The sequence below is a fragment of the Amblyomma americanum genome, chromosome 3 (genome assembly GCF_052857255.1).
Source record: "Amblyomma americanum isolate KBUSLIRL-KWMA chromosome 3, ASM5285725v1, whole genome shotgun sequence".
Lineage (NCBI taxonomy): Eukaryota > Metazoa > Arthropoda > Arachnida > Ixodida > Ixodidae > Amblyomma > Amblyomma americanum.
This window is the reverse complement of record NC_135499.1, coordinates 123,392,565-123,399,420: the sequence shown is the minus strand read 5'-3', so window position 1 is coordinate 123,399,420 and position 6,856 is coordinate 123,392,565.

Here is a 6,856-nt window from a genome sequence, read left to right as displayed (position 1 = left end):
TCCAATAAAGAGCCATTGAGTAAATGCCAATGGCTGCCTTATTCATTTTGCTGGGAGGCATCTGTAGAAACGGCAATACGGTTAGGAAAATTATCCAGATACTCCTCAATAAGCCCATTTAATACACGGGGAGGCAGATTGTTAGCATTCCCTGGGAGGGTGTCATCAGAGGAGACTACAGTATCAGAGCGGCAGTGAATAACTGGTACTACCGAACTTATTGATACAGAAATTTTTGACAGCAGGGAATTTGTGAACACAACCTGAGGAAGCTAATACACAGGCCAAAAAGTACAAAAGAACAGAGAGAGGTTCGTTGTAAATGTGGGGTGTCAGCAAATCCAGGAACGCGCTCCAAAGACGTTAAAAACGTCCGCACCGTAAGGAGCAAAAACCGCAGATTTAGATCAGGTATCCGGGCCTCCAAGTACAGCACAGCATTCGCCACTGATTTAGGCAGACCTAAGCAAAGGCGCAGAGCGGGCCGCTCCGTAAAAAACAGGGGTTCAAGCTTGTACCTTGGGCACCCATAAAAGAGAACAGAGCCGAATTCAAGTATTGGCCGCACATAGGCCTTACAAAGAAAGAGCAAAGTGTCCCGACGCATACCAAGTTTTTTGTTGCTGATCCTAACCAACCGGCCAAAGGCACGCTCACCTTTAAGCACAATGCTTCTAATATGGGGCCGCCAGTCTAACTGCGGGTCATATAGACATACCCAAGTATTCAACCGAACCAACTTGCGGGATTATAAAAGAGTGATACGACAAAGAAATGTAAAGAGGGGATGACTGTGGAAAAACAAGGACGGCACACTTGCTGACATTTAAAGTTAACATCAGGCTGTCGAGCCAAACTTCAAGAGCATTTAAATACTCTTTGCAACAATTGATACAGGATATGAATATTTTGGCAGAAGCGATAAAAGCAGTATCACCCGCATGCACATAAACTTTGACGACCGGGTGAATAGGGATATCACGCATTAGTATATTAAACAACAACGCAGAAAGAACGGAGCCTTGTGACACACCTTTAGACTGGGAGTATGTGTTAGAATTTAATGTACCCTTAGTGCAAATGAATCATCTGTTCCTTAATAACTCCCTTATCCACGCGAAGAAGTACCAAGGAGGTTGTGCACCAGCTAGGTTTTGAAGCAGAATACTGTGTTCAACGCTGTCATACGCCTTGGCAATATCCAAAGTAACCTGAGTAGATACCTCTTTTTGCTTCATAGCAACCCAAATACGGCTCTCCAAGTCTGTGCGGTCCAAATTGAATACCCACTGCGGAAACCAATCTCAGCCTCACTGAAGTCTTAAGGAGACAGAACATGATTCGTGAGGCGGCTGAAGACTACCCGTTCTACAATATAAACCAAATTTGACGTGAGAGCAATCGGCCGAATATTGTCGAGATCAAAACCTCTTTTCTGGTCTATTCGTAATATAATTATTTTCGCTGTTTTCTAACTATGTGGAATCCAGGCTTTATCCAAAGACGAATTGACAATCTGCAAGAGGTCCAGAACAAAGTCTTGGATTAGTATCTTTAGCATGCCAACTCTTACTCCGTCAAACCCAGGGGCAGCAGACTGCAGACAATTTACTACTGACGCTAAATCAGATACAAAGACCTCAGTGAAGTGTGCACTCAAATGAAATGGGGTCGAAGGAAAGACAGTGTGGGCATAAAAACGCACAGCAAGGCCTTGAGCTATGGACTCCAATTGGTCTCCAGTGAAACAGCGCAACGGCACAAGGCCAGAGGACAAGAAAGAACGATACACAGCGCTGACTAACAACATAATGTTTTATTCAGTGATCCATGCTTATAAAGGCGCCAGGGACACTGAAAAAACTGAAAAACAGAAAACAAACACACACAGAACCGTGACAGATATCCCTCCAACCAGGCACGTATATGATAACACAAGGCTAACACGTGTGCAAAAATTCATGTTCTTTCTGCAAGATAGCGACAGAAGGGGTGCTTACGCACCTCTGACCCATCTTCAAGATCTCAGACGCTTCGATAAGTTCTCTAGTCAGCTGATCTTTGTGTCTATCCACAATTCTGCTTTTGTCATACAGAGGCTGGCACGAACAATCACGACAGTGAACACCAATGTGGCGGGCAGCGTTTTTTGACATCATTTTTGTGCTCCCTCAGCCTATCGTTCAAACAACGACCAGTTTGTCCAACATATGCACCACCACAACTCAAAGGGATCGAATAAACCAGATTCTGTACGCACTTCACAAATTTTACCTCATGCTTTTTTGTGCAGATGGGTTCACCTTCATTTGACTTTTTGGGGCCATTTACACGCGCGCACAGACTTCTCAATTTCACAGGAGCTGAAAAGACAACATCTACTCCGGCTCTCTTACCAATTCTTTTCAAATTATGCGATACAACATGAATGTAGGGTATCACAGACACATTTTTTCTTCTGGTACTATGGTCGTCAGCGGCAGAAAGTTTTAACTTTTTCAGCATCCCCTCCGATACAGCTGCTAAGACGTTGAGGGGGTATCCTGCAGTAACGAGCCTCTGAACCTGATAATAAAAACTATTGGCAGTCCTGTGGGTGCAAGATTTTTTCATGGCGTTACTGAAGCAAGACGCTATAATGCCCCTTTTTACGAGCTTCGAATGAGAGGAACTGTACGGAAGCAACGGCTTTTTGCTCCTAGGTTCAAAAGACCAGCACATATGTGCAACAGTGAAGTACAGGGTCAAGTCAAGAAATTTTATGCAGTCATCAACAGGTACTTCGTGTGTCACTTCAAGAGGCGCGAGGACTTCAGACAAAACTGAAAGAATGGCATTAACTTCTTAATCAAAATTCACCGCATCGGATTTTATCAGAATCAGGTAGTCATCTACAAAACGGAAAACTTTTTCAGCATTTGAGCTAATGAGACGATTTTCAAGGGTCCTGTCTAGCATGGCTAAGTAAAAATCGCTGAGCAATGGAGCAATGCACGCTCCTATGCATATCCCTTTCTTTTGAATAAAAACACGCCCATCAAATTCAGCGTAAGTGGAATCAAGGTATGTTTGTAAGAGGGCCAAGAAGTTTTGTACGGAGATGCCGGAGGCATTCTGAAAAGCAACAGCTCCGTACCTGTCAATTGCTTCATTCATGCACTCTAGCAGTTCTTCATGTGGGATAGAATAATACAAGTCTTTGACGTCAATTGAGAAGGCACGCAACCGTTTGTCCTGGTTATTCTTAAAAAAGTCAATTACATCGTCCGATTTTTTCACCTGATAAGGGTCGTCAGTAGTTAAGAGAGCTAAGTTCTTTTGTAAAAACTTCCCCAAACACTTTTGCCACGCGCCATTCTCCGAAATAATTACACGTAAAGGCATACCTAATTTATGAGTTTTTGCTGTAAAAACATGCTCAGGCTCATTTTTTTGCACTTATCTATCGAGGAGCACAGGGCTTTTAAATTGAGCTTCTTGCACAATTTTTTTGCCTTCGTTTTGGCTTTTACAGGGCAGGCAGTACCGCGCTCATTAAAAACCGAGTGAACCGCATCCACCGCTTTTTGATTAAAACAATCCTTGGGGAATACCTCAAAACCCCCTTCCTTATCCGCGGTTAACAAAACCAAAGAATGATTCCGAAGGTAACTGACAGTCTTGGTAATCGGGAGGTTTTTTGGTCGAGGCCTTGGCCGCAACACCACGTCCACCCCGTCCGAAAGGCATCTACTGGCCTCCGGTTCCTTTGCTTGTCGGGAAACCCGTCTTATCCCTTCCCTTACGGCGCGGTTCAGGTGTCCAACGATATATGAGACAGATACTGCGCCATTTCCTTTCCACCAAAAACCAATTATTATTATTATTATTATTATTATTATTATTATTATTATTATTATTATTATTATTATTATTATTATTATTATTATTATTATTATTATTATTATTATTATTATTATTATTATTATTGCCAGTTGCTCGGAGGGCTTCATCTTTGGCTCAACCGCGAACTTTGGGCCAAGACGTAGGACGCGCTGAACGTCCTCCTGAAGAGGAACACCTTCTGGGTTATGGACTTCGTTGAGCGTCACTGTCGGTTTCTTGGGAAGGCACCCTAGCAGTACCGAAAGCTGCTGTTGCCACAAGAACTCTGTTGTGCTGCTGATGAGGCGACTAACACCATGCTACTGGGCCTTCCAACTACCTGGCGGGTTGGAACATTGCAGAAGCAGCATGAGGTGGTCCTTGCAAAGCCTCCTACGTCTTGGCCCAAAGTTCGCGGTTGAGCCAAAGATGAAGCCGTCCGAGCAACTGGCAATAATAATAATAATAATAATAATAATAATAATAATAATAATAATAATAATAATAATAATAATAATAATAATAATAACAATAATTGGTTTTTGGTGGAAAGGAAATGGCGCAGTATCTGTCTCATATATCGTTGGACACCTGAACCGCGCCGTAAGGGAAGGGATAAGACGGGTTTCCCGACAAGCAAAGGAACCGGAGGCCAGTAGATGCCTTTCGGACGGGGTGGACGTGGTGTTGCGGCCAAGGCCTCGACCAAAAAACCTCCCGATTACCAAGACTGTCAGTTACCTTCGGAATCATTCTTTGGTTTTGTTAACCGCGGATAAGGAAGGGTGTTTTGCGGTATTCCCCAAGGATTGTTTTAATCAAAAAGCGGGGGATGCGGTTCACTCGGTTTTTAATGAGCGCGGTACTGCCTGCCCTGTAAAAGCCAAAACGAAGGCAAAAAAATTGTGCAAGAAGCTCAATTTAAAAGCCCTGTGCTCCTCGATAGATAAGTGCAAAAAAATGAGCCTGAGCATGTTTTTACAGCAAAAACTCATAAATTAGGTATGCCTTTACGTGTAATTATTTCGGAGAATGGCGCGTGGCAAAAGTGTTTGGGGAAGTTTTTACAAAAGAACTTAGCTCTCTTAACTACTGACGACCCTTATCAGGTGAAAAAATCGGACGATGTAATTGACTTTTTTAAGAATAACCAGGACAAACGGTTGCGTGCCTTCTCAATTGACGTCAAAGACTTGTATTATTCTATCCCACATGAAGAACTGCTAGAGTGCATGAATGAAGCAATTGACAGGTACGGAGCTGTTGCTTTTCAGAATGCCTCCGGCATCTCCGTACAAAACTTCTTGGCCCTCTTACAGACATACCTTGATTCCACTTACGCTGAATTTGATGGGCGTGTTTTTATTCAAAAGAAAGGGATATGCATAGGAGCGTGCATTGCTCCATTGCTCAGCGATTTTTACTTAGCCATGCTAGACAGGACCCTTGAAAATCGTCTCATTAGCTCAAATGCTGAAAAAGTTTTCCGTTTTGTAGATGACTACCTGATTCTGATAAAATCCGATGCGGTGAATTTTGATTAAGAAGTTAATGCCATTCTTTCAGTTTTGTCTGAAGTCCTCGCGCCTCTTGAAGTGACACACGAAGTACCTGTTGATGACTGCATAAAATTTCTTGACTTGACCCTGTACTTCACTGTTGCACATATGTGCTGGTCTTTTGAACCTAGGAGCAAAAAGCCGTTGCTTCCGTACAGTTCCTCTCATTCGAAGCTCGTAAAAAGGGGCATTATAGCGTCTTGCTTCAGTAACGCCATGAAAAAATCTTGCACCCACAGGACTGCCAATAGTTTTTATTATCAGGTTCAGAGGCTCGTTACTGCAGGATACCCCCTCAACGTCTTAGCAGCTGTATCGGAGGGGATGCTGAAAAAGTTAAAACTTTCTGCCGCTGACGACCATAGTACCAGAAGAAAAAATGTGTCTGTGATACCCTACATTCATGTTGTATCGCATAATTTGAAAAGAATTGGTAAGAGAGCCGGAGTAGATGTTGTCTTTTCAGCTCCTGTGAAATTGAGAAGTCTGTGCGCGCGTGTAAATGGCCCCAAAAAGTCAAATGAAGGTGAACTTGTCTGCACAAAAAAGCATGAGGTAAAATTTGTGAAGTGCGTAGAGAATCTGGTTTATTCGATCCCTTTGAGTTGTGGTGGTGCATATGTTGGACAAACTGGTCGTTGTTTGAACGATAGGCTGAGGGAGCACAAAAATGATGTCAAAAACGCTGCCCGCCACATTGGTGTTCACTGTCGTGATTGTTCGTGCCAGCCTCTGTATAACAAAAGCAGAATTGTTGATAGACACAAAGATCAACTCACTAAAGAACTTATCGAAGCGTCTGAGATCTTGAAGATGGGTCAGAGGTGCGTAAGCACCCCTTCTGTCGCTATCTTGCAGAAAGAACATGAATTTTTGCACACGTGTTAGCCTTGTGTTATCATATACGTGCCTGGTTTGAGGGATATCTGTCACGGTTCTGTGTGTGTTTGTTTTCTGTTTTTCAGTTTTTTCAGTATCCCTGGCGCCTTTATAAGCATGGATCACTGAATAAAACAATATGTTGTTAGTCAGCGCTGTGTATCGTCCTTTCTAGTCCTCTGGCCTTGTGCCGTTGCGCTGTTTCACTGGAAATCATGTCAGACCAACGTGCCCATCAATTATTGTTGTCCAATTGGTCTTTTTTTGCCGAGGAGGCAGCACTGTGGACTGAGCGATATGAGGAGGGCAGCACGTTAGTACGTTCCATGTAACTAAAGAGAGATTTCCGGTTGACTGGGTTGGACGAATAGGTGTTCAGATTTGAATTGTATTCATCCTTAGCCTTAGATATGGCTTCTTTAAAAGATGCTGCAAAGAATTTGTAATTTATCCAGTTCTTATGGCACTGGTTATGCACAAGGCTCTTCCATGCGGCTTTCCTCTGACGATAGGCTTTTTCGCAGGCTTCATTCCACGAGCTCGAAGGAGTCTTA